Below are 5779 nucleotides of genomic sequence, written 5' to 3'. Positions count from 1 at the left end.
CGGAGCTGGACACTATCTTTGTGTTCAAAATCTCCTATGAAGTACTTGGAGGAGGAACCCGCCTTGCAATGCCGAAGACAAACTGCGCGCCGGACTCGTCGTCATTGAAGCCTGGTTCAGGGGCTACTGAGGGAGTCTTGGATTAGGGGGTGTCCGGATGGCCGGACGATACCTTTAGCCGGACTCCTGGACTATGAAGATATAAGATTGAAGACTTCGTCCCATGTCCGGAAGGGACTTTCCTTGGCGTGGAAGGCAAGTTTGGGGATACGGATATGTAGATCTCCTACCATTGTAACCGACTTTGTGTAACCCTAACCCTCTCCGGTGTCTATATAAACCGGAGGGTTTTAGTCCGTAGGACAACATACAGAACAACAATCATACCATAGGCTAGCTTCTAGGGTTTAGCCTCTCCGATCTCGTGGTAGATCTACTCTTGTACTACCCATATCATCAATATTAATCAAGCAGGACATAGGGTTTTACCTCCGTCAAGAGGGCCCGAACCTGGGTAAAACTTCGTGTCCCTTGCCTCCTGTTACCATTCAGCCTAGACGCACAGTTCGGGACCCCCTACCCGAGATCCACCGGTTTTGACACCGACAGGGAGCATAAGCACGAACTATGAGACGACCACGCCATAGAGCCGGACTCCCCAAAATTCGACCCATGGGCGGCCTACTCGATCACTTTTGATCACAGGGACCACCCAACCAGTATCCTTCATGGAAGTTCGGCAGCTCTGGTGCTCGATCCAATTATCAGCGGATTCCATCTCACGCGAGTCCTCATGGACGGCGGCAGTAGCCTCAATTTTCCCTATCAAGACAATGCCCACAAAATGGGCATTGACCCTTCGAGGATCAAGCCCACCACAACTACCTTCAAAGGAGTAATACCTGGCGTAGAAGCTCACACCACAGGCTCAATCTCACTGGAAGTCGTCTTCGGCTCACCAGAAAACTTCTGACATGAGGACTTGATCTTTGATATTGTCCCATTCCGCATTGGCTACCACACACTGCTCGGGCAGACCGCTTTTGCTCGTTTCCATGCGGTCCCAAACTACACCTATCCAAAGCTTACGATGCCCGGACCACGCGGCACCATAACATTCAACGGATACACAGAACGCTCCCCCCACACCGAGGGGCACACTGCAGCAATCACAACCGAAGTACAAAGTGGCCTCCTCAAGCCGCATATCTCATCGGTCCTTAAACCGTCGGCCTCTGCTACACAGGACCGGTCAATTTTAGAGTTGGATTAGCAGCTCCGTCTCCGCCATTCGCCTCTTATACCCGCGGAGTTTGCACCACACATACATAATTATGAACTCAAAATACCTTGGTCATCGGCTGAGGCACAATACGAACAGGCCTATAAAGCTGTCCGTCCAGGCTTTAGCCTTTCCTCTTTTTACTTACTATTTTCTTATATTTTTTCCATAGGTGAATCAATACGTGTCCATCCTATGGACCTGCAAGGACTCTTTATGAGACCGGTTTTCCTACAAATAATCGGGGATTGCTCCCTTTAAGGAAGCCTTTTTGCGGAAACACAGGTAGCGCAGATGTGCCACAGGAGGTCCAAAAGATTTTTTGTAGACCACAAACCCTATTTAAAATATGTATAGATACTTTTCCTTCAACCCTTGATACCTTGGCACAAAATTGCTAGGGGCTTGATACGGAAACATATGGGTTGCCGAAAAAGTACGAATAGCTCTATAGCATACTTCGGCGTCACGAGTTTGGCATTATATGCATTAGCTCAGAATCATGTCTTTGGTCAATAGTTGGGTTGCTGACTCCTATGCTTGCTACCCTACATTCCGTCTTATCGGCTAGGGTAGTAAAGGGAGAACTACTGCGATTGTGTTTCCGGTTCATCTGGTCAAACACCTCAATAGAGAAAGCTGAAAACTTACTGTCATGATGCGGCGAGAGCTGGTCAACCACTCGGTGACTTACCAGAATCCTTTGCAATTTCTTCCATATTACACGAAGGACCGTATTTTCTCGCCTACATAACGCAACCGTATTTGGGCAACTACGTGCATAGCAGGGGCTACATAGTAGACCCGCCATAAAACTCCTATGGCTAAGTGAAGTGTTAAAGCACAATAGTCTGATTGCCTAGTTCGCCGCACTGACACCTCCATTCCGGACCAAGACGTTGGGTCAAGAGTGATCAGGTGCTATTCCGAACACCCCCGCGTTATACGCGAGGGGGCCGAAGCCGACGACTAGCAAACTTTCAGGTTATAAGAAATGACCGCATAGGAGGAAATAATGGCAAAGGTATATAACACAACTTTAACGTATCATAATATTGTTTTTACAATTCTGGTACATTTATTCAAATATAATATCCTTCAATCACTGACCCTCTATCAAGCGGGCTCCCTCTAGGATGTCCTTCAAATAATGCTCTGGCGTGCGATGGTCCTTGCCTCCAGGCGGACCCTTGGTTGCAACATCGGTGGCATTCATCTTTGCGCAGTACATCTTGACATGGGCGAAGGCCATCTGGGCACCTTCTATGCGCACCGACCGCTTAACGGCGTCAATACGCGGCACTGCATCGACAAGCCGCTGCACCAAACCGAAATAGCTGCTTGAAACGGGTTCGGCTGGCCATAGACGAGCCACGAAGTCCATCATGGCAGCTCCGGACATCTTGTGTAGCTCGGCCGAATGGGCCATCTATTCCTTCAGCAACGCCGGGCGCCTGGCCACATTGAATTGCAACCAGAAAAGCCTCTCCGCAGCATGTCCTTCCTGTGCTTGGAAGAACTGCACCGCGTCAGAAGCACTCTTCGACAGATCTAGGAACGCGTCTGGAGAACTCCACATTTGGTTAAGCAGAGCATACTTTGGGTCATCGAACTTAGTCTATAAAAGAAAGGGCTTACCAGCCGCTATCTCCCCAGCATGTCGGATCTCCTCCTGAGCCACTATATATTTGGATCGCACTTCTTTCGCCTCTAGTAAGGTCTTGACGAGTTTGGCTGCATTCGCTTTATTAACCTCCTCGAGAGAATTGCACCTGCTAGTGGCATCCTCCAGCTCCCGCTCCATGGTAGATATCCTCTCCTGGCACTGGCGCCGAACGGCCTGTTCGGCGTGTAAATCCACAGCTGCCTTCTTGACAGCCGCGTCGCTCACTCTAGCCTGCTCCTTGGCCCGGGCAAGTTTAGCTCGAAGGGTCTCAATCGCGGTAGCACTATCTACAGTTATGCATGTCGCAATATATGATTCTTAGCCTTTTGCTCATACTAATATACATGCATAAACAAGCTGCCCCAACACATACCTTGTGCCTCGTCGAGCCGCCTGTTAATAAGAGTGACGTCCTCATCCGCTAACTCAGGTTTCTGGTTTAGATCTGCAACTTCCGTAGCTTGGGCGGTCGCCATCGATGTAATAGCATGTGTTCAAATTAATTAGGTTACTTCCTGAGCATATCTTTTTGATCCTCTGATCGCCTCCCTGTGAAAGCCGATCAAAGTCTCAGGGGCTACTATCTGTGCACGACCGCATTATGCATATAAAAATAGTTAAGCTATTACATTGCATACCTCGAAGCCTTTCAACAGGACCATGAAATCTTCATTCAATCCGCTTCTCGCGGACAGAACCCTTTCAACTACCGTACCCATTAAGGTATGATGTTCGTCTAAGATGGACACACTTTGTAATGTGCCCATCGGAGTATCTGGCACCTCCGGATTCCTGGAGGCTATTGCGGGAGCATGCATTCCCTTCAAAGGGGCACATCGGCTCGACCCTAGAGTCGTCTTCGGCTGTAAGATAGATAGTTCGGGGCCTTCATTGCTGGCCACCGTAGGGGCTGCGCCCACTGGACCCTTGTTGAGTGATGTACCACCCTCGGGCGTTGTTTTCATTGTCCCCCACGCGGCTTGATGGTCAGGGGAGATTCTCCGAGATGACACCTTGAAGTCATCCGCCCTAAGAGGCAAGGAAGCATGAGAAGGCGTCTCGCTTTCCATCATTCCCGGAGATAAGTCCTATGATGGGGAGGACTGTCGGGGTGGGCTGTGGGCCGAACTGCAAGCATATAGTTTAAATCTTATCCTTGCAACCTAAAAAGAACGGGGCATGTCAAGAGCATCCTCTTTCACTTATGATTCGGCAAGGGGCTTGTCCTCAGAGAGGTACCTTGCGATGACATCGGCTTCGGAACCCGAACCATATGGTAGGGATACCTTCCCTCTCTTGGGTGCTTCCACCTCCACGTCTTCGGATGCAGTCCTTTTTCTCCCATGAGGGGAAGGGGTATCACCTTCTCCATCCCCTTCGTCTTTCGAAGAGGGAGCTTCGGTCTCCCCGGACATAGTGTCCGGCATACCTACAGAGTGGAGGCCGCTTCCGGCCTCTTCGCTCTTCTTCTTGTCCTCTTACGCTCGCACTTGATACGGCGCCGGGACCAGCATCCTCGTCAACACAGGATCTGCCGAGTCTCTGGGAAGTGGAGCTGAACACCTCATTCGTTACGCCTTCTTTATCTAGCCCTGGTCAAAGATAGAACTCTCAATACATCGCTGTGGGATAATCGACTGAGTTGCGGTCAGGAATTGGGTGCTTACCGAGGTATCCGGATGGTTGCAGTCGAGACCGATGTCCTTTGATGTGTCCAGGCACTGCTTTCGAGTCTTGAAGAATAGTTTCCACATCCCTTCATTTGTTGTCCCGAGGAACTGCTAAAGGGTCCGTGGTCCTTCCGGATTGAACTCCCACATACGGATAGGCCGTCGCTGGCACGGGAGGATCCAGCGGACTAGCATCACTTGGATCACGTTAATAAGACCAACATCCCTTTCAAGGATACTCCAAGTACCACTTTGCAGCATCCGTACTTCATCAGCTGATCCCCAGTCTAGCCCCTTATTTATCCATGATACGAGCCGTAATGGTGGGCCTGATCGGAACATAGGTGCGGCTGCCCATTTGGTAGCGCGGGGTTCGGTGATATAGAACCACTCTTGTTGCCATGAGTTGGAGGTTTCCGTGAAGGTACCTTTTGGACAGCTAGTATTGGCAAGCTTTCTCACCATATGTAACACCCCGGATGTAACTTTCCCTATTTGTACTCCAACTCTTGTCGTTTCCAACATTAAGTTAATTTATTTTCTCAGGTTCGGGTCTTTGTCTCCATGTGTTGTTGTCATTGTCATGCATCTCATATCATGTCATCATGTGCATTGCATTTACATACGTGTTCATCTCATGCATTCGAGCATTTTCCCCGTTGTCTGTTTTGCATTCCGGCGCTTCGTTCTCCTCCGGTGGTCTTTTCTAGCTTTCTTTCGTGTGTGGGGATTAAACATTTCCGGATTGGACCGAGACTTGCCAAGCGGCCTTGGTTTACTACCGGTAGACCGCCTGTCAAGTTTCGTACCATTTGGACTTCGTTTGATACTCCAATGGTTATCCGAGGGACCGAAAAGGCCTTGTGTGTGTTGCAGCCCAACACCCCTCCAATTTGGCCCAAAACCCACCAAACTCTGCTCCATGTCCTAGAGCGTTCGATCACGATTGCGTGGCCGAAAACCGCACCTCATTTGGACTCTCCTAGCTCCCTCGAGGCCTATATATACACCCCCCATTCTAAATTCGCGGATCCTCTCCCCCCTAACCCTAAAAAAATCCCAGATCCGCCGCTCCGGGCGTGTCCGGGCGGAGCCGGACAACATGCGCCGCCACCGCCAGCCACTCCACGCCCGCCACCTGTCAGCTCGCCGCCGCCTCCC

Source organism: Triticum dicoccoides, chromosome 4A (assembly GCF_002162155.2).
Source record: "Triticum dicoccoides isolate Atlit2015 ecotype Zavitan chromosome 4A, WEW_v2.0, whole genome shotgun sequence".
Lineage (NCBI taxonomy): Eukaryota > Viridiplantae > Streptophyta > Magnoliopsida > Poales > Poaceae > Triticum > Triticum dicoccoides.
This window is presented reverse-complemented; position numbering follows the sequence as displayed.